General features: G+C 43.9%; 1 long non-coding RNA gene across 16 annotated transcripts in view; it reads right to left on the reverse strand.

Moving 5' to 3' along the window:
- The window catches only part of LOC102965678, a 165,674-nt gene that overhangs the window by 139,657 nt on the left and 2,695 nt on the right, over nucleotides 1–23,322 (reverse strand). For 13 of the 16 annotated variants that reach the window (XR_006220639.1, XR_006220638.1, XR_006220637.1 and 10 more), the window contains exons 1-3: nucleotides 18,149–19,608; nucleotides 11,504–11,597; nucleotides 7,137–7,265 (exon numbers count right to left, since the gene is read on the reverse strand). This is a non-coding gene — a long non-coding RNA (uncharacterized LOC102965678). Of the gene's footprint in view, nucleotides 1–7,136; nucleotides 7,266–10,989; nucleotides 11,598–18,148; nucleotides 19,609–23,322 lie in introns of those variants that run through there. The other 3 variants (XR_006220645.1, XR_006220650.1, XR_006220641.1) reach the window with 3 other exon arrangements.

A 23,322-nucleotide genomic window follows, 5' to 3' on the forward strand; every position in this document is an offset into this window, starting at 1 on the left:
TATGTGACACTAGACAGTTTATCCAGGTAGATGTCCTTCCACCTCCTGGCCTTCAACATTTAGTTATGAATGCCAGGTTTCTGGTCACTGAGAAAGGCAAGGGTATGGAGGTTACTCCACCCCGTATGTAGAATTTCCCTTGATCCCCTTACTTCTGTGTGGCCACGCCAAAGCCCAGATCTTCTCTCTCCCATTCTCTCACCAGGGCATCTTTCTTCAACTCACTCTGTCAGTTTTCCATACAAATCTCTGCAGTGAAGAGTCTCTTATCTAAGTCCTTACTAGCGGCCATCTTACTAAGTCCAAAAGATATTTTTCTGTCCTCATCTCAGCCTCTCAGAAGAATTGAACACAGTTTAATATTACTTCTTTCCAGAAACTCCTTATTTACTCCAGAGCAAGAGATCTCTCTGCTACCTTGCAATCCATTTTCTACAATTTTTTGTAAATGTAAAACAGACATGTCATTCTCCTGCTTAAAATGCATGAAAGCTTTTCAACACACTAAGGAAGTATCTGGTTTCCTTACCATGACCCACAAGGCTCCACATCACCTCTCCCTGCCTGCTCCTCCAGTCATCTCTAACCATCTTCTGTATACTCACTCTGCCCCAGACACCCTTGCCTTCTTTCTGTGGCTCAAACATACCAACCTGGTCCCCAGGGAGATTTTTGCACTTATGTTCTCCCCTAAGCACTCTTCCCTCAGACCTTCCAGAGGCTGGCTCCTTCTCATTATTCAATTCTCAGCTCAAACTTCACATCCTCACCCAATCCAGTCATGCAGCCCCATCACCATTATCCCAGCCACACTCACTGTGTCAATCTCTTCAGCTGTCACTATGACATTTAAAATTATGTGATATTATCCTGATTATTTTTCATTTACTCTGTCTGAATTTCCCCACAAGAATGGAAGCCCCACATGGAGTGGTGCTTCCATGGTGCTTCCATGGTACTTCCATGGTGTTGTCTGTTTTTGCTCACAAGTGTCATCAAATGGTGCCTGACGTGCAGCAGATCCTTGATAAGTGTCCACTGCTTAAAGGAGTGAAATGTATACACAGACCTGTGCTAAGCCCTCCATGAGAAATCATTTCAGTACAGTTCAATGAAGGATCTATTTTCAGCTCAGACTATCACCCAGAAGGAAATCTTCCTAACAGAACAAATTTTAAATTCCCTTGACCACCATGGGTCCTAGAACTACTCAGCACCTCACAGAACACAGAACGTTTACCTAGAAAGGCAGGAGACCCATCTTACAACCATTTCTCATCAGTAGGAAAGCAAGCAAATAGCAAGCAGTAAAGTCTTTCAAATAAAATAGTTATGATAAATTCAGTACCTTAAGATGGAACTTTGGACAAGTACACAAATAAATAATAAGAATTTCACAACAATAAGTGCAATATTGCAATATCCAAAAGAGTCTAAAAGAGGGATTGCCCTCTTGGCCCCTCTGATGAGGGATTCTGGCCATTTTCTTAGTGTGAAAGAATTAAAATTTTCCACCACAACTTACTGTAAGTATTTTAGTTTTCAAGTTATATAAACATGCAAGGTGAACTATATAATAAAATGGTGATAGATTAGCCACTCTCAACACACATTCTGGCTTAAAGAAATTCTTTCAATATTTCATACATACAGCACACAAACAGGTGGACACTGCTGTAATTTCTTAAAAATCTGAACACTTTTTGGCCCTATAATTCCACTTTAAAGAAGTTGACCAAAGAAAATGATTAAGAATGTGAATTAATTTTTGGCTATAAGGATAGTGATTACACTATCCTTTGATAATAGCAATCTAAATATCCAACAATAAGAGATTGGTTACAGCCATTTACAAAATTATTCCATGGATAAATATTTATTGGCAAGTAGTGAGTTCATTAGGTTGAAAAAGGCAGGTTACAAAGCAATATGATCCCATTATATTTTACAATATTATATAATATAATTTAAGAAAGAGAGAGTGAAAAAAAAACGAGTAAAGGGGCAAGGAAGGACATACACTAAACTGAGATTTTAAAGAAGTTTCTCTAGATAGAAATTTTATACAAATTTCTTTATGTGTTTTTTTTCTTTATCCTAATCTAAATTCTTTTTTTTTTATAGTAAATAGTTGTTAACACCGCAGTTTGAAAAAAAAGCTGTAAGATTAAAATCAACATTTTGTTGATAATCAGAATGAGCACAATCAAGTAAGAAACACTCTTTAGTGTTTCTTAATAGGTTTATTCCACCTGCAAGTGCCATAAACCATACACACATGGATGACAGCAACATTTAAGCCCAAAATAAATTGACAGAGTCTACCAGACACCTCCAATGCCGGTGTTTCCCAGCCCTTGCTTCTCCCTGTCTGATGCTCACCCCACAAAGCCCTCTCCGCATCTCTCCCTCTAGCATCCCATCAGTCCTTGCTTTCTTTTCCAGAGGTTCCTGTCTCAGTCAGCTCGGACTGCCATAACAAAACACCATAGACTGGGTGGCTTAAACAACAGACCTTTCTTTCTCACGGTTCTGGAGGTAAAAGTCCAAATTCAAAGTGCTGGCTAATTCAGTTCCTGGTGATAGCTCTCTGCCTGATTTGCACCTTCTTCTGTCCTCACATGGCCCCTCCTCAATGCATGTAAGCAGGGAAACAGGTCTCTTTCTTCCTCTTCTTCTAAAGCCACTAATAATAAAGCCCCACTCATCTGACCTTATATAATACTAATTACCACCCAAAGGCTCCATCTTCAAATACCATCACTTTTGGGGTTAGGCCTTCAAAATATGAATGCGAGGGGTGGTGGGGTACAACAGTCAATCCATAACACTCTTCTTCTCCTAATTATATATGGATGTTTTCCAGGGCTCTGTCCTGATGCCTTACACATTCTCCATCATTCACACACATTGATGGTTTCTTTTTTTTTTTTTTTAATCTCAAATATGTCCCAAGAGACCCAAACTCCAATTCCAGACCTCAGTCTCCTCTGAGTCCAACAAATGGTTCAAACTCACATGCCCTGAAGTGTCTATCATTTTCCAATCCTGCTTCTTCTACCATGTTCACCCCTGTGGTAGATGTATGGCAAGACCTTCCACCCATTTACCTGCACTGAAAGACTAGCACATGGTCTAGACTCCTCCTTTCATCCACAGTGGCTAAGCACTCTTTTGTATCATAAGCCTTGGTGGCCCCTGCCCATAGAAAGACATAAAGTACACAAGAGGTGTTCAGGCCCTGAAGCACTGGCAGAGAAAATGGGAAATTGCTCAATCCAGAATCTCAAGACTCAAAATTCAGAGCTTAACATGATAGGTGTGACCTATCTTTTGTGGAACTATCAGTGGCTCGAGGTGCTGATGTGGCTGGCCATGAAAGCCACAGCCCTTGGCCTCCCTGACCGGGTGGACATCTCACTGAAGTGGACTGGCAAAACCTCCAAAATACAGGACCCCTGTAGAAGCAAGGGAAGCACAAGAAGACCTTCCTAGTATATCACAAATGGCATATCATCTGCTTACTTAAGGTTTGGTGAGCAAACAAGGTAATAGCAGCCTTGGACTGAGTTGAAGTCTTCCTTCTCACAAGATTTGTCCTAACTGACATTGGTCCTGCAGGTTTCTAGAGCATGTCTTCCCATTCCTCTCTCCTCCTTCTCCAGATATTTCACATACAGATCAAAGCTTAGCTCCTAGTTTCTCTCTTACTCAAATCTCTCCTGACTCAAAACTATTGTTTATGTTGCCCCAGGAACGGGTCTTTCCAACATGTAAATCTAACACACTTCACCCATTGAACAACCTGGGGTGGCTTCCATTATCCCCTAGGAAAGGGATCCTTTATCACCTGGTTCCTGCTTGTCTGCCAACGCCTCCACACCTCATTCTTGCTCACTCTTGCCAAATTTGCCATTCCGGAGCAAGCCATGTTTCCTGTGTCTCCTCCAATCCTTGCACATGCCTTCATTCCCACTGGGTCTCCCCATTCCCAGCCTCCCAGGTCCTTTCCCTCCTAAGAAAGTCCCTTCCCCACACCACCCCCAGAGACTTCTTCACACTTGTAGTGTCGAAATTAGACATAAATGTTCAATAAATATTTTTGAATGAGTTGACTAACAAAATTAGAAACAAATCAAAGAATGACTAGATGGCACCAATGATAATAAACATTACCTGTAGGGTTAAAATATGCTTCAAAAGTGCTTGGGAATCCTTGCGGCCATGGATATGGAACATTGGACTTGGGGGAATAAAAAGGTTAGGGAATTGGGGGTACCTGGGTGGCTCAGTCAGTTGAGTATCTGACTCCTGATTTCAGCTCAGGTCATGGGATCGAATCCTGAGTCGGGTTCCTCACTGAGCGTGGAGCCTCCTTAAGATTCTCTCTCTCTCCCTCTTCCCCTCCCGACAGCTTGCACACACACTGGCATGCACTTCTTTTTCTCTCCCTCTCTCTCTCTCTCTCAAATTAATTTTTTTTAAAAAAAGGGTAAGGAATCTTTTTGTGGTACATGGAAATCTGGAGAGTCGGGGTAATCCAAAGATGGAGAGACATAAGATACTGGCCTGAGGAGATTTGCAAGCTCCTGTATCATGGATTTGGTGATTTTCCAATAACCAAGAGAAGGAAACGTTGGAGTTTTTCTTAGCAAATAAACCTACATTTCCTTAGCAAATAAACCCACATTTCCTTAGCAAATAAACCCACCTTGCCTTAGCAAATAAACTCCAAAAAATGGCCCTGGGAAAAAAATCCCACTGGAAACAACATCCTGTTAATCAGGGGCTCTGAGATGTGACCTGCCCAGGCAGCTCCTGGACCTCGTCTGCCATTTTATATTTCCTCTTTAATCAAATCCCTGGATGCTACAGTTCTCAACTTGCAGAGATTTAAAAGGCACTTTGATTAATGGACTTGATCAGTGTCCGCTCTTGTTTAACCATGGTGTTCTCCTCCACGTTTCACATTTCACACCCACATAGCACCATTCCCCTTTTATTACAGGAACTGAAGAATGTGATGGCCTGCCAGACAGCAGAGTAATTTATGAAAAATATATTTTTAAAGGGAGAGTGTATTAAAACTTGAAAAGAACGCAGTGCCTGTTGCTATTTTAATTTTAAATAGGCTATGCAAATAATTAAATGTCAGGTCATATTGACACCATCAAATTTAGGAGAGTAGAGATGGTATACAACCCCAGAGTCCTAGGGAATATTAAATCAGATAAGATTTACCAGAGCACTGAAACATATCTGCTTTTGACACGAAATAACAGTATCAATTGCGTTAAAAATGAGCCAATTTCCAAAAACCTCTACCTGCTACAAATGTTTCCATATATACCACAATTCTTTAAAAAGAGATAAAAAGAAATCGAGATGAATTTGTAACTGTATTTAAGCACTAAATCCCTCTTTGTGTTTTTTTATCTTTCTCAAGCCTCCTCTGCCTTACACTACTAGCCTATTTCAAATATTGACTTCCAGGAAAGGATGGATAAGAACAGCCAATATGCAAGGCTAAGGTAATGGATACTGCTCACCTTACTTTAGAACAGTTTAATTTGCGTATTTACCTGAACTTTGCTCATGGCTTTGTACATTTCAGTCTTAATCGGTCACACCAGTGTGCACTGTGCACTGTGGTGCAGCTTTTCAAGATTCGTAGGAAAGTCAAAAGTGCTTCACAAAAAAATAATTCACAAAATTACAAAATAATTACAAAAAAAGTAATTCACAAGTGCTTAGTGAATAAATATTTCCTGTGGAAAGAATTGTATAATATCGTAGAAGTTCTGTGATGAATAAGACACTAGAAGACTTTTTTAAAATATTTATTTATTTTTGAGAGAGAGCATGTCAGCACAAGAGGGGAAGGGGCAGAGAGAGAGGGGACAGAGGATCCAAAGCAGGCTCTGCTGACAGCAGAGAGCCCGATGTGGGGCTTGAACTCATGAACCATGAGATCACGACCTGAGCCAAAATTGGACACTTAACTGACTGAGCCACCCAGGCACCAAGATACTATATAAAAGTTTTGAGGAAAGGAGATAACAGCAGAAAAACGTGTCTTTTTCCTTTTAAGTTCTTAATTGGTGATTAAGGGAAATTCCTGTTTCTAGAATACCTAATGACTAGTCAAGCTGAATCAAGCAGAAAATGTCAGGAGGAAACTAGTTTTTCATCCAGGACTGGTTGGCCACTGGCAACCAACCCTATGTTGACAAAAGCTTGGCACTGGCATAGTGACTTGTCTATCCATTGGCCAGGGCAGATATCACTTAACAGTTACAGCACGGGGCCATCAATTCCACATTTTTATTTATTTATTTACTGAGTTTTTTCCTACATGTCAGCTCTCTAATAAGCACAGAGACATCGTAGTGGACAAGAGAGACAAAGTCCTTGTCCTCTTGGAGCTCACATTCTAGAAGAAGAGACAACACACAGGAAAGAAAGATCATTTCAGATAATGAGAGATGCTAGAAAGACAGTTAAGCAAGGAAAGGAGCTAGAGTACGGCCTAGAGTGTGGGGGAGGGATGTCACTTTAGCTAGGGTGGTTAATGTCCTCTCTGTAGCAGTCACCATTTGGGAGAAACTTGACCAATGAGACAGGGCCAGCCATGAGAAGATCTGATCCTCAGCACAGCACTCCAGGTGGCCATTAAGAGTCAACGGCTGATTGGCTATGGACGAGCCCTGTGCAAGGCATGCTGGGAGATATAGAAAAGTTCAAGGTAAAAAGCATTCCATTTAGCAACATCAGACATCACATGATTCTGAAACAGGGTATGGAAGGCAGACTTGGAATACATGGATGCTAGTCTTCATCCTAGAATCTTGGTTTTTCCTCATCAGTAAAATAAGATGGACCAAATGATCTATAAAATTCCTTTTAGAGCCTGTGGCCCATAATTCTAGCTAAAAAGTGAAGTAGGATTTTAGACAATTGGAGAGATAGGGTAGATTAAGTAGAGAAGCCCTTTTGTGAATGGGGTCATTTGAAGAGTCAGATGAGAAATAAGATATAACTATTGCTTCTTGGAGGCTTCTTGGTGATTTCAGAAAAAGCCATAATCAGCCCCTAGTTTTTCAGTTTCAACTGCCACAATCCAAAGCAGTTCTCACCTTGACTTCTGCATGAAAATTAATTGGTATGATCTTCTCAGCCATGCACACATTCAAAATCATCAACATACGAATATGTCATCTGGTCATCTCACAACACAAAGGGCTGCACAAAGGCAAATCACAGCGCTGTGGAATAAAGAGGAAAGAGTTGTCAGGGATTCATATGAAAAAATTCACCTTTCGCTGCTGACTGACAACAGGGGAGCCAGCACAGAAGTGCCATGGGTGAGAATTATAGGCTTGCATGGTAATGACGGGTCTGGATCAAGACTCAGGTATGAGTTCAAAAATTCCTGATCTTGCTTCACAATGGCATTACAAACAGGTCCCAAGTGCATGAAAATATTCCCTGTCTTACAGGCAATAGTTCAAGTTAGGGTCATTAGCCATAATACAAATACTTACATGTTATTGTGATATTGTGAATTTAGATAATAAATTATTGAAATTCACTTTGTGGGTACAAAGTCCTTCATAAATACTTAATCTCCAGAGAGACTTCAACTTAGAGTTACGCACCCCATTTGTGGACTTCTCCTTATCCAAGTTACTCTGGGTCCCTGTTCTCTTTGTAAAAATTTCGTGTGCCCCACTAGCCTCTTCACAGTTCCCACTGTGGCTGATGGATACTGGCTTGGATCTTGCCATCCCAGCAAACCAAGAGATCCAGGACAAGCCAGGAATGGTCTTTTGAGTAACTTCCAATTCACAAACAGCCCCACTGACTTATTATTTCTTGGTTTTTCCATGCTCTAAAGCAAAAATGTAACTATCTCTGTGACTTATCCCAGACCACAGGGATGGATGGTTTCATGTGGGGATGCTTTCTCCAGAGAAAAGCTCATACTACGAATCCAATGCTTTGGGTCTGCAAACTGTTCATCAGGCACCTTAAAGCCCCCACATCTCAGCCAGGAGCTAAACAGGAGGCTAACCAGAGGCTTGCATTCTCTGGGAATATATAAGACAGGGCAGTACAGACATCATCTCCTCTACCTCCCTCCCTAAAGCAACAGTTCTAAAGACACTTACTCAACATGGTTTTGGCCTATACTCTAGAGACCCTTTAGGGCCAGGATGGAGTTGTATTGGCTAGAGAATTCCCCGTTAGTGATAGAACACAGCTGCAACACTACTCCATCTTCCTGGTCCTCAAGCTTCTCATTTGTAAAATGAAGGTTTGCATCTGTCTCTTAAGGCTTTAACATCCAAGGTAGCCTGGTTGGTGGATAAGCCTGCTAGGTGTCCAAAACTCATTTCTGGAGTTTACTGTTGTACGTCCTGACCTCAATTCACTTGTTTATGTTATAAAATAATGCCTACCTCACAATGTTAACTGTAAGAAACACAATTAATTAAGCATGTGAGTGTTAAACCGTAGTGAGCTGTTTTACCTTATGTAGCAAGACCTCTTACCTAACCATCCAGCATAGTTCTTTCCCTATGGAGGTCCTCACTAAGCACTAAATTGATTACTTGCTGGACTTGAGCTGAGAACAAAATTGGACCCTCAGCATATCCCAAACCCTATTTGAATGAAGAGTTTATCTGGACCATCCTTGTTGAAGGTGGAGATCCCAGGCTAATACCTCCCAACTCATGAAATCTGGTTAGAGCAGCCAGGCATGCAATAAGAAGGAGCCATGTTCAGAGAAAAGGAAAACCAGGCACCCAGGACTGAGTATTAAGTGCATATGTACATGTTCCATTATTTTCATGTCTTAAGATAACACCATTTTATTATATCTCATGACTTTGTGGGTCTGGAATTCAGGCCAAATTTAGCTGGAGGAACTTTCAGTTCCACATGGCATTAACTGAAGTCAATCTGTGATATTTGGATGGTGAGGAGACTGGACTGAGAGTCTAAGACAGTTTCATTCATATTTTTGGGGCCTTGGCAAGAATGGCTGGAAGGCTCAGCTCAACTGGACTATCAACTGGAGCACTTGAATGCAACTATGACAGCATGGTGGTCTCAGGGTAACCAAAATTCTTACACAGTAAGTTGGAGTCTTGAGGGAGTTTTCTAAGAGACCAAGGCAGGAGCTGCAAGGCTTCTTCTGACATAGCTTTGAAAGGCAGGCACTGTTGTTTTGGCCACATTCTATTGGTCTGCTGGTTCTATTGGATGACTAAGGCTGGTCCAGATTTCAGGAGACAAGTACCTTGAATTTACCTCAGTATTTGAGCCTCAGTTCTGCTGCATAGAACCAGGTATGGTATGACCTCTTTCATCTTCTCATCCTTTCCATTGTCACCACCAATGTCTTCATCACGTAATGAGAAAGCCAAGACTGAGATGTCACCAGGGCAACAGAAAACCCCAGCAAGTAATGACCAAAGGACCCTCTGAATGGCCACCATCTTGAAATACCTATGTCCAGCAAGCTTTCATTAGCCCAGAACCTAGAATACCAAAGATCTTCCCACATTCTCTGCTCTACAGAGATGAAAACTGTCAACAGGAGGCTCTCTGGAGACTGGCACTCTCCAGGAGGCTCTCTATCACCTACTGTTGATGGCAGGCATCAATGTGAAGGGAATGAGTTCCTCAGAGAGGACAAGAAAATTGGGCAGTTGAAAGGCTATGTCCCTTTGCTGCTGGTAGCCATCATGCAAGAGGGACCCAAGGCTCCTCAGGGCTGTCAGGGTGCCCAAGCCCTCTCCATTAATATTATCATCCAGGGTCTTACAACATAAGTTTAATTTTTCATATGCTGCATTCATTATGGGCTGGCTGTGGCTTTGTTCTGTGCCATCTTTATTCCAGCACAGCGAATGGGAAAGCAGCTTCTATCTGGAACATTGTCAGGTGTCATAGCAGAGGGAAAGGTGAACACCATGATTCTTAACCCTTCTGCTCAAAAGTGGCTCCTGTCACCTCTGACACTCACATGTCATTGGTCAAAGCAAGTCAAATGTAACACTGAACACAAAAGGACCAGGATGTAGAGCCCTCCCACCGCAGGGAGAGGCCCTGCAGAGAAAGGTGCCACAATATTTGGTAAATATTAACATAATCCACCATAGTCTGTACTCTGCACACAAAACACGCATTTCCTTCCCCTGCCCATCTAAGAGGACACTTATCCCTCCCCAAGGGAGACAACCCCCAATTCCTCTGCAGGTGCTGCTCTGAGCTCAAAGTCCAGGACTGGTGCATAAGGCACAAGCACCGCTATAGAAGGTTTGGATGTGCCTGCCTCCTTTAGATGGGGGACACCTGAAAAATTAAGTCACTTGCTCCCACACACAAACTCAATATGCAGTGAGGGACAGGGACACAATAAACACTCCCATTGGGAAGTGGATGCATGGGAAGTCATTTACTAGTCACTGACCTCCCCCCCCCCCCGCCAGTAAGTCTAAAGTCCCACTGGGCAGGTATGGTGAGCAGCCCCTTGTCCTAAGGGTGGGTCACATTTAGCACCCCGATTCTTTTCCCCAACAGAAACTCCCCAGTCCACTCTTCTCCGTGGTCCTTGGTTCTGCCCACTGAGAGGTCCACTTTTTCACAATCCTCCTTTGCCTAATCTAAAAAGGAATATGGTCTCCTTGGGTGCTAAGCAGAGCCCTCAGCCTCCCCCCTACCTATAAAATATTGGGGGAGCCAAAGTTTGCTTTAAATACCAAATGGGTGCAGTCTCTTTTACTCCAAGCTGGTGGCTTTTGTTTGCCCATAAAATTCTCTTAAAATGCTCATTTGTTTCTTATATATTTGATTCTAGTCGGCCTCCAGGACCAGGAAAGATAATAGTAAAATGACTATTTTTGCTTTAAGCTCCTCAGTTTGGGGTTGGTTTGTTATGTAGCTATAGATAACAAAACTGCAAAAAAGTACAGATACCCAGGCCCAGGCAAGGCCAGTTGAATCAGAGTCGCTGGTGGAGAAAACTGGACCTCACCACTTTGTTTCTGCAGGTGATTCTGTTGTTGCCGAGAGTTGAAAAACTGCTGATCTTTTGTAGGTGGTGCCAGTGAACAAAAATAAAGGGTTACACAAACAGTCATCTTTGACTTATCCCTAAAAGAAACCCCCTTTTCTATTTTTTTTTCCCATCACATTCACATAACAGTCAGATATAACCAAGTAGATAGTGACCAGATGGTAAAGGGCTGGAAGTTACATCATAGGAAGAAAGTAGGGGAGGGGGTGCATGGGAAGGTGTTTAATGCAGAGAAGAAAAGTTGACAGGGAGCATTTAGTTATCTCCCCATATTTAAATGGGTAAGAAAAGCTTTCTCTGCTTACTAGAAATCAATAGGAAGCCATTAGATAGAAATCACAAGGATAAATATTACAGTTGATATAATTTATCGTAATGAGACGGAGAATGTAGTATTTTCTTAGTAGCTTTTACCAGAATACGTAACTAGGGCAGGGATTTGAACTTTTCACAAATAGCCTGGAGTTCTCTCATTCTGTGCACATAACAGGATTGCACTTCCTCACCCCTTTGAGGTTAGGAAAGACAAAATGACTCACTTTGACCAATAATAATAATAATAATAATGTCATTGGAAATGTTTGTATATTCCAAAAGAAAACTTTGAGAGCCAGTGTGTAAATGGCCACGTCCCCTTTCTTTCTGTGATGTTTAGATAGTAGAGGCACCATTAATCTGGGTCCAGAATGAGGTTGTAAAGCAGAGATGCCAGATAAATTATAGGATTTCCAATTAAATTTGAAGTTCAGAAAATAATAATAATAATAATTTTAGTATGCATTTTGGGGGGCATATGTATGCTAAAAATAAAATTATTGAGTATTTGAGGGTGTCTTGTATTTTTCCTTCCTAATTCTGGCAACCCCACCCCCAAAGCGATCCCCATGGGCCATGTAGCATTAGGAAGAATTAAACCTTTGTTATTCTAGGCCATGTGGACTTGCAGCTTGTTTGTTACAGCCAAATAACTTAGCCTAAACTGACTTAACTACTTCCCATTTTTGATAAGAAAATATTTTGATGAGGCCTAAGCATAGCCCTAATATGTGAAAGGAGTAGGCAGCTTCTCTGCATAATAAGAGAGAAAACTGAGAGCTTCTGGAGGTAATATGAGAAGGGGAGATGGATAGAAAACTGTTAAAACAGAGCCTCAACCATCAGGGAATTTCTTACCTACTTGAAAAATAAAGTAAGAGGAAATGATGGTAGACAGTGGTCTTGAGGTCATAGAGGTCATTGTGGATTTAGGGTAGGCATGGAAGGACTTCATGCAAAAGCGGGCCTGCCTGACCTAGGGGTGGCCAAGTAAGTAGGAAGAGCTGAGAGCAGAAACACCCTGTGGGGAATCGGTAGGGCCAGGTCTGCTCTACACCACCACCTACCAGCTTCATCAGTCCCCACAAGCCCCGGCTCAGGGCAAGGCTGGAGATAAAGCTCTAGGTGGCACCTGGACCCAAGTCACAGGCCTGCTCTAACGCTGAGAGACTACTTGCATTCCATGATGCTGATGTCAGTGGCCCGCCTGGGCCTCTGACAGGCAGGGGAATGGTGGTTGCGAGTTGATTGCAAAGCCAAAACCGAAACATGTTTGCTAACTTTTGTTTGACACATCAGTGTGATAGGAAAGCTCCTTGATAGCAAGGGATCCCTCATTTCTATGTGTCCTCACCCTTAGCACATGGTGGGTGTTAAATAAACATAGATGCTAGGAGGCCCAATATTTTGAGACCCTCTTTAGCCGCTACAGCAACTCCTTTTGGCCACCAGGGGGCAGTACAGGGTCATGAACTAGAAACTGTGGTGGGAGTTCAGAATCCGGGTGGATGTGATTCCCATAAACCAGGTGGTAGGGGAGAGCCCAGGCTCTGCCAGCATTTTCTTGGGCCCACAGAAAAAGGAAATAGACATTTTTTCCTATAAATCTATATTCATCCACTTAAAAATGCTGTCCTTTATCTGAGATTTTCTTTCCCAATTTTTTACCATTAAAACATCCTTTCTTTTATGTGGTAGGATTTTTGTTCTATTTGCTTATGTTTTACATTCTTATTTAACCAAATAAATAACGGCAACATTCTGGTGTTCCAGAATGCTTGCAGTAAATGACTGTTTAGGTTTGTGCAATCAACGATTAGGAGATCCCTTAGTGTTGAATGTCAGAATCAGATGGGGCCCATGACAAAAATAGGGGAGCAGCAGATAAACTGCACCTTTGGGTCCCCCAGGCCTTCTTTCCTGCCACCCATTGCTCTTTCCTTTGTGGTCAATGGGCCAGCTCAGCGCCCTCCTGCTCTCTCCCTGTCCAGCCTCCTCCTCTAAGTTGAAACCTGTTTTGGGGACAGAATCTATCAGCAGCTTAGACATCAGTGAGAATTTAAATCACTCCTTTTCCCTCCCAGAAAACTTGCCTCACATGTCTTATCTCTGATTCCAGAACGCAGGTGTTTTTGGCTGCAGGGGAGATACGAGAAGAGGGAAAGGCAGTCAGCGTGGTGATAAAAATCAGGCCACCCAAGGGACTTGCAGATCCCACTCTGCTTTATTGGAGCGGCTACAAGAGCCACCCCAATGCAGGTAGACCAGTTCCTCGGACAGAGTGGCCCCAGTGCTTATTCTTCCTTCACCTTTTTGGAAAATTGTTTCAGTCACACCCATAAGTAAGCACTAACGGTCCTGATGACAGAGCCCTCTGTCCGTTGGACCAGTGCAGCCCAGGCAAGAGACAATGCCCCAACTCATAAAGGGCGCTTCAGTCACAAACCAAGATGTACTGCCCATAGTGCATTGTGGGATACAGTAGCATTTTTAGCAATGATTGTACCAAACAAACCAGCGAGCCTGCGCTGAGACCTGCCATGGCAGGGGCTGATTATGCTCGTGTTACGGGGATACAATGAAGTATGAGACACAATGAGTGTGAGACACATCAGAAAGAACAAAACAGCGGCGCCTGGGTGGCTTAGTCGGTAAAGCATCCAACTCTTGATCTCCACTCAGGTCGTGATCTCAGTTTGTGGGTTTGAGCCTGGGGTCGGGCTCTGCACTGACAGCATGGAGACTGCTTGGGGTTCTCTCTCTATCTCTCTCTCTCTCCTTCTCTGCTCCTTCCCCACTCATGCTCTCTCTCTCTCAAAATAAGTAAATTAACTTTAAAAAGAATACTTCAAAACAAATGCCAGAGTTGAAAAGGAGATGAGGACGTGTTTGGGAGACTAGGAAAGCCTTCCTGCACTGGGCCTGAAATAACAGGTACAACTTAGACGGGAAACAGCAAAGGCACAGAGTGATCCAAGGGCCCGGGTAGGAAGTACAGGGCTGTGCTTGGAGCACGGGGCCCGGTCCGGTTTGGCCATAATGTCAGCCAGGGAAAACGAACGCTAATGAATGACAGGAAGGCTTAGGCAGGCAGTGTGGCTTCAACCCCATGGCCACAACTGACCCCTCTGTGGCCTTGGGACTCAGTGACTTGAGCAGCCAATTTTAGCACACAAAGCCAAGCAGTAAGGAAAGTTTAATAGTAATGGTTACTTTTACCTTACCCAGTTTCTGTCGCAAGCCTCATTTTTCCTGATGTTGGAAATGTCATCTCCCGCAGTCCGGGCTCCCACTCTACATGTCCCGGCCCCGGCGGGCCCACCAGCACTCAGCGGCAGTTTCTGTGCCCAGCATCTACAGCACCTCTCCCCTTCCCTGCTCGGCAGGGGGGACCACGCTAACTGCCTCTCCTTCATCCTTGCTTCCTTTCTGGATAGCTGGCTGGGGCTGCCAAAGCAAAGCGCTACAAACTGGGAGGCTTAAAATGACAGATGTTTATCCTGACACAGTTGTGGAGGCCGCAGGTCTGAAACTGAGGTGTCAGCTGGGCCAGACTCCTTCCTGAGGCTCTAGGACAGAATCCTTCCATGCCTCTTTGTCGCTGAGACACCTCCGTGCACTCCCTGAAAGGTGACTGCAAGCCCACGGATTTCCCCTGCTGGCCCTGTGCCTCTCCGAGGCCCCCGGAACTCTCTGGCCCTCTGCTCTGGGGCCAGGATACAACCCTCTCTTCCCTGAGGTCTTTACACCCCCCCTGTGCTCTACCCCAGCCAAGGGGCCTCAGGGCCCTCACCCTGAGCGCACACAAGCCCTCCTTACCCTCGGGGAGTTTGGCAGAAGGGAGATGAGAGTAAATGTGTCTCCCTGCTCAGAGGCCCAATCTCTCGTCACCGCAGCCACTGTCTCCTCTCTCCGCAACCTGGGAAAACTGTACTTACTTACCACATCTTCTCCCAAATCTATTGGCTAAGGCCTAAACTTCCCAAGCTCCTCAGAAACCAAGAGAAGACCCCTTTCTAACAGAACTTTGCCTTTGCTGATGTAAGTCTCACTGGCTAAAGGGACAAGGGAATCTGGTAAGAAAACATCAGCAACAAAATGATTCATTATTTGAAAATAGAACTGCACTTCCCCGAGGCACCCAGCTCACTGAGTGTATAAAGGTCTGGCCTCGCCCTCTGGTGTGTGCAGTCCAGTCAGCCAGGATCCCCAACCCCAGTGCGCCTTACTTTCAGTGCTAAGAGCAGGAAAGTACCAGAGAACCCAGGAGACAGTGGTGGCTCCACAGTAATCAGGTGCCTTCTCCGTCCAAGGACGCTGAGCAACCTGGGGAGACCACGGCTCAGGCCTTGGAACCCAAACTGTTGAACAATAAGGAAGTCTCTCCAACAAAGGCTTTCTTTTCCGGGCAACTGGTTACCATTTCAAAGCACCAGCAGCGCTTTGACTCCAGAGTGATGGCACAAAGGCATCTTTGAGGACTTTTACGACCAGGCCCACTCAGGGGCTAAACTCACAGTCCTTTGCTCCCTCAGAGACTTCTCTACGACTTGATTCCACATACCTGCATGTGGCTCTCCCCACCACCAAAAAGGACGCCTCGAGTTCTGCCCCATATTCTTGAAAATAAGAACAAAGTAACCGCCCCCACCCCCACCCTTTATGGCTCCCACCCCGAGATTTGTTCCTATCAGCTTCTGTTCCTCTCGTGGCAGCCAGGGGCAGGCATCTGATTCTGCGGCTTGTCGGAGGGGTGGAAAAACAACGCAGATTTCCACAACCTGCAACCTAATTTCTGGTAGGAAGGTACCATCTGGTGGATATTTGGGAAACTGCTCACGTCCTGCGTTTGAAAAGGAGCATCTGAGGGCAGCTTGTGTGGAGCATGCCAATGGCAATATTACTCCGAGACGGAATGAGACCTTCACATTCAAATATGGGCCGGTTCCCTAAACGTTTGACTCCACATACACACAGTTTTCTTAGAACCAATCAGAAGCATCTAGAAGACTCTCCTCTGTTTTCCGGCCTTCTCCGTCCAGTTTACCATTAATCCAAACAGCTATTTATCTTCTGTTCTCTTCTTCTCAAAGTATAGTTCTTGCTTCCCTTTATCGTGGAAATTTATCTATGAGGGCTGTATCTTGAGAAATCTAGTCATACCTCATTCCATGAACACATTCACACAGTCAGTGATCCTTTATGGGGTCCTCTCCCCAGCTTCTTATGGCCCCTTCCTCTGAGATTCTGTCCTGGTCTTTATATCCTTGCATTGGTCAGTCACTGGATGTGGGTTGCCTAGCAAAGGCCAGGGCCTTGGACAAGGAGGCTCTCTACAGCTGAAAAATGTCTGCTAACCAGCCCCCTAGCAGTGGTGAGACAAGTCTTTCCCTAAGGGAGCCCCCAATCTGTAAAAATAGGCTGGGCTCCTAATACAATCTTTACCTACTTGTTAAAGTCTCATTCCCACTAAGAGATGGCATCATTCTTGTTGTCTTCATTCTTAACATTTAGAAGCAATGGACATTGGCAGTTACCTGAAGTAAGTTAAAACCATCCCCAAAGGCCAGGACCTCTGTGAGGAATACTGTGAAGTCATCAGTATCTGTTCTATTTCCACTTTTGTTCCTTTGCCCCTTCCCTTCACTGTAGCCTCTCTCTATTCCTTTCTTCTGCAGTCAGAGTTTTGTTTTCTAGGGTAAGAAACAGGACAGACTGATTTATACTATGGGGTAAATGACTGCTAGCCAATCATTCCTGTCTAATGTAAGCTTCTCTATTCCTGTCATGGTCCAAACATTCATCACAACTGTATTTAGACAATCTTCTACCTGCTCTCTCTTCTCTATTTCTTCTCTAGTCTACCCTGGCTATTGAAGCCACACTGGTCATCCTTAAACATCACTTTTGTCATGTCACTCCCTCATTCAGTGTCACCTCACCTCACTGACATGCCCAGTCCAAGGACAAGGAGCGCTCGACCAGGAGTCACAGACCTGAGGGGCCATGAGGATCTCAGCAACTAAGAGCACAAGAACTGGAGCCTGACTGCAGGGTGTGAGTCTCAGTTCCATCACTTACTGGCTGGACTTCGGGCAAGGTACCTGTACCCTTCTGCCTCAGTTTTTCTATACATGAAGATACTATTTAGGACGTGAAAATAGCATAGCCTGCTGTGTTAGATTAGTTAATACACCTGAAGCGCCTAGATTAGTGGCTGGCACATAATAACCATGTCAGTACTATCATTAGTACCTAACAGTATTAGTACTATTGTTAGTTGTATTACTAGTACCACTAAGAGTAGTACTATTAATCACTGAGTTCCAAATGAGTGACCCCGACCTTGAATAAACCACTTCATCTTGCAGAGGAGCTTCAGTTTTATCATCTTTAATTTTTTTTTCATGTTTATTTTGAGAGAGAGAGACAGAGCTTGAGTGGGGGACGGGCAGAGAGAGAGGGAGACGCAGACTCGAAGCAGGCTCCAGGCTGTGAGCTGTCAGCACAGAGCCCAGTGCGGGGATCAAACCCACAGACCATGCAATCATGACCTGAGCCGAAGCTGGACGCTTAACTGACTGAGCCACCCAGGCGCCCCAGTTTTGCCATCTTTAAATTGAGGGCCTGGTGTCCCTTCCAGCGCCAGAATTTTGTTTCTCCCACCCTCTTCACAGCATCCAGGCCTGACTTAACAACATGCAATAGCATATGATTGTGTGGTGGCTATAATGTTCAGCTCACCCTTACACAAGCCCTTGTTCAGACTTCTGCCAGCCTAGAATTGTCCATGCACCTCTCCGTGTGCTGTCCATCTTCCCAAATACAGGACGAAATGTTGGTCTCTCCGATCTTCGTGTGTGCCTATGGAATCCAGAATAGCTTCTTCTATCTAGGTGTTCCGGAATTGTTTACTGACCAAATTAATGTCGAGCACCAAATGGTTCTGGCCACTTTCCAGCAATTTGTCTTCTCTGCCTCTCCCCCTCTGGAATCACTCCTCTAACAGAGGTCCTGGAAACGCTCTGGCTTTTTCAATTGCCAGCTTAATTTGCCGCCATCTGTCATAGAGTATGTGTTTCCCGAGGCCTGGAGCACATCTTCCAGGGGCTTAGCTCTGTGCCACATCCATCTCCGGGCAGACAGAGTTTACATGCAAAGAAGCCCAGGGGTGTGGTTGGGGGGCGGGGCCGGGGGAGGGGAGAAGGAAGGTGGGAGCTGGAAAGAGTCGAACTGTATATGGCCTCCACTTTCCGAACTACCCTCACTCACTGTGCACTGATAGAATTTAGGAATTGATTTCCAAACATTTAGAAAAATTAGTGTCCTTGAAGACAGAAATCTTCCAGAAAGATAGCCTCCTACATACGTTGTTTATTGTTTTGTCTGTTAACACCTATAACACCAACCACAAGTAGTTTGAGCTTAGGCCACAGTAAGAGAAGGAACTGAAAAAAGTCTTAGGATCCACAGGGGTGGGAAGGGAGGTGGGAGGTGCCTTTTTTTTTTTTTTTTCTTCTTGAGGGATCAGTGATAAATCTGTGATCCCAGATAAAGAAGCCAGTACAATATGAATGAGTGCAGCAACTTGTACCAGTGTCCTCCACCGAGAAGATCAACAAACATATTTATGTATTTCAACCTGTGTATCTTTGGGCCTTTTACAGTACCCATACTGAGAACACTTGCTAGGGGTTTCAAAAAACATAGCATCCTTTTAGAGACATAGCCAGATTTCTAGCAACTTCAACCCTCCAGCATGCAACCAGGATCCTGGCACTCAAGTATAAAGGTCTCGCTGTACCCCCACCTGATGTGCACTCAAGGAGTTACAGAGTCATCCTAGCCTGAACAAACTGTATGCTCACAAGTATCAACAAAATGTATACTCACAGTGAAGTTCATCCAATCTTCTGGGAGCCCCTGTTGTGCTGCAGATAGGATTCTAGGAAGGCAAGTAAGCAGTGTTTCTGAGTATGTCCCAGGTTTGCCTTGCCAGCCTCCCAGCCAATGCTACTCTCAACTGTTTATGCTGGGTAGTTCCATACCTGATTAATCTGATTGGAGGACGTGTGCCCAGTGTCTCTTGCTAATACATCACAGTTGGGTTCCTAACCTAGAGTTTGCTACCACCTGCCACAATACAATAGAGACTACAGATTGTCTCTTGGGAGAGTGATCTCTACCATCTAGCCTTGAACAGTTGGAAGGAAGAGGTCTCCTCTATATGCACTGCTTTGAAATCCAACCTCCTGAACCCCAAAGAAGACATTTTATAAACTTCACTTACGGAGAGTAAATAGAACAGAAAATCTCTTAAAGAGCATGCCATGCTGAGAAGCCACCACAGCTGGGATGCCCCATCCTCACCCAGGAAGGCCTCACCCATCCTCTCCTCTACTGCTTTTGGGAAAGACGACTGACCCATCACTCTTCACAGCTCACCCGCTCCTTGGCACTTCCCACCCCACCGTCTCTTACCTCTTCCAGGAAGCTAAGTTAGACACACTCTCTCCTGCCTCCTTTGCCCAGGCCATGGGCATGCTCAATGCTTCCCAGAGAAATAAACCATGTGTCCTGTCTTCCAGCCTTTACTCCCAGCCCCCTCCTACCTCTGAGCTCCTTGTTACTCTTCTGAGTACACATTTCTTGAAAAAAGCTATTTATAATTATTGTCTCTCTCAGTACCCACTCTTACTCCACAGATCCTTGCAACCTGCTTCAACCCCCATTTCTCTTTTCAGAAATGTTTACTTTTGAGATGGGGGGGTGGTGGTGTAGGGGCAGAGGGAGCGGGAAACAGAGGATCTGAAGCAGGCTCTTCACTTACAGCAGTGAGCCCAACATGGGGCTCAAACTCATGAAGAGTGAGATCACGACCTGAGCCTAAGTCAGACACTTAACTGATTGAGCCAGCCAGGCGCCCCACCCGTGGCCATTTTTCTTCTTAAGGTGGCCCTTCAAAAGCCAGCAGTGAGCTTCCAGTCGGGAAATTTAATGACCAATAATGCCGTCTTCATATTGGTCAGCTATCTACAGCTTTGGCATTTCTGCCAGCTATTTCCCTCTCCTTTGTTCTCCTGGTTCCCAAGACCCTCCATTTCCCTACATTCTCGCCCTAATACCTTTGCCATGACTCCTTCTCCCTTTGACTACTCTTCCTTGAGCCCTCTGCATGGCATCCTCTAAAGCTCTGTTCTTGCTATTTATCTCCTTAAACTTTCCTGGTTCAGATTTCAACACTCACCTCCTTGATCTTCATTCACCCTCAGTCCTGAAGGTGCTATTGAGCTAGAGATCTCTACTTTCACCCACCTCCTAGGCAGTTCCATTGTTATCTTCCATATCCTCTTCAAAATCAACAGGTACCAAACTAACTCACCATTTTCCATCCTAGACCTGTTCTACTCCTATCTCTGCTATTGGCACCAACACCCATCCTTATCCTCAAACCGGTCATGTTGGTCACCCAGGCTAAACTGCTCAGCCCTGTCCTTCCAGGTCTCATGAGGTACCAATCTCCATGGATGCTGCCTCCACACCAGCTTTCTCCATCCTGTTTCCATGTTCCGCTCAAACTCAGACCCTCATCACCTCTTCTGGGGATGACTAGGTGGCAGGCTAATTTGTTGGAATATTAACCTATGTGTTTTTGTGTTGCCTTTCTGTCCTCTATCCCATGAAGATTCGTCACTGAATACTTGGTGCATTCTTGCCTCTAGTGAGAGATTATCTGGCTTTTATTGGAGAAAACTCGTAATGCCCTTGAAAGCAACATGGGGAAGGAGGAGATGCTTTTAAAGAAAGAGGAGAGACAGGGAAAGACTTAAAAAATAAACAAATAAAAGAAGTAAAATATTTAGAAGTTAAGCTTTCACTTTTTGCAGATGACATATTATACATGGAAAATCCAACAGACTCCACCAAAAGTCTGCTAGAACTGATACATGAATTCAGCAAAGTCACAGGATACAAAATCAATGTACAGAATTCAGTTGCATTCTTATACACTAATAATGAAGCAACAGAAAGACAAATAAAGAAACTGATCCCATTCACAATTGCACCAAGAACCATAAAATACCTAAGAATAAACTTAACCAAAGATGTAAAAGATCTGTACGCTGAAAACTATAGAAAGCTTATGAAGGAAACCGAAGAAGATATAAAGAAATGGAAAAACATTCTGTGCTCATGGATTGGAAGAATAAATACTGTTAAAATGTCAATAATACCCAAAGCAATGTACACATTCAATGCAATCCCAATCAAAACTGCACCAGCATTCTTCTCGAAGCTAGAACAAGCAATCCTAAAATTCATATGGAACCACAAAAGGCCCCGAATAGCCAAAGTAATTTTGAAGAAGACCAAAGCAGGAGGCATCAAATCCCAGACTTTAGCCTCTACTACAAAGCTGTAATCATCAAGACAGCATGGTATTGGCACAAAAACAGACACATAGACCAATGGAATCGAATAGAAACCCCAGAACTAGACACACAAACGTATGGCCAACTAATCTTTGACAAAGCAGGAAAGAATATCCAATGGAAAAAAGACAGTCTCTTTAACAAATGGTGCTGGGAGAACTGGACAGCAACATGCAGAAGGATAAAACTAGACCACTTTCTTACACCATTCACAAAAACAAACTCAAAATGGATAAAGGACCTGAATGTGAGACAGGAAACCATCAAAACCCTAGAGGAGAAAGTAGGAAAAAACCTCTCTGACCTCAGCTGCAGCAATTTCTTACTTGACATATCCCCAAGGGCAAGGGAATTAAAAGCAAAAATGAACTATTGGGACCTCATGAAGATAAGAAAACTTCTGCACAGCAAAGGAAACAATCAACAAAACTAAAAGGCAATTGACAAAATGGGAAAAGATATTTGCAAATGACATATCGGACAAAGGGCTAGTATCCAAAATCTGTAAAGAGCTCACCAAACTCCACACCTGAAAAACAAATAATCCAGTGAAGAAATGGGCAGAAAACATGAACAGACATTTCTCTAAAGAAGACATCCAGATGGCCAACAGGCACGTGAAAAGATGCTCAACATTGCTCCTCATCAGGGAAACACAAATCAAAACCACACTCAGATATCACCTCACGCCAGAGTGGCCAAAATGAACAAAACAGGAGACTATAGATGCTGGGAGGATGTGGAGAAACGGGAACCCTCTTGCACTGTTGGTGGGAATGCAAACTGGTGCAGCCACTCTGGAAAAGTGTGGAGGTTCCTCAAAAAATTAAAAATAGACCTACCCTATGACCCAGCAGTAGCACTGCTAGGAATTTACCCAAGGGATACAGGAGTGCTGATGCATAGGGGCACTTGTACTCCAATGTTTATAGCAGCACTCTCAACAATAGCCAAATTATGGAAAGAGCCTAAATGTCCATCAACTGATGAATGGATAAAGAAATTGTGGTTTATATACGCAATGGAATACTACGTGGCAATGAGAATGAATGAAATATGGCCTTTTGTAGCAACATGGATGGAACTGGAGTGTTAAGTGAAATAAGTCATACAAAGACAGATACCATATGTTATCACTCTTATGTGGATCCTGAGAAACTTAAGAGAAGTCCATGGGGGGAGGGGAAGAAAAAAAAGAAAAAAGGTTAGAGAGGGAGACAGCCAAAGCGTAAGAGACTCTTAAAAACTGAGAACAAACTGAGGGTTGATGGGGGGTAGGAGGGCGGGGTGGTGGGTGATGGGTATTGAGGAGGGCATCTTTTGGGATGAGCACTGGGTGTTGTATGGAAATCAATTTGACAATAAATTTTATATTAAAAAAAAAGTGAAATACTCTTCCGCAACAAAAAAGGAATGAAAATTGACATACACAACATGATGAGTCTCACAGATAAAATGTTGAGTGAAAAAAGCTGCAGTAGGATT

This window comes from Panthera tigris, chromosome C1 (genome assembly GCF_018350195.1).
Source record: "Panthera tigris isolate Pti1 chromosome C1, P.tigris_Pti1_mat1.1, whole genome shotgun sequence".
In the NCBI taxonomy this organism is placed as follows: Eukaryota; Metazoa; Chordata; class Mammalia; order Carnivora; family Felidae; genus Panthera; species Panthera tigris.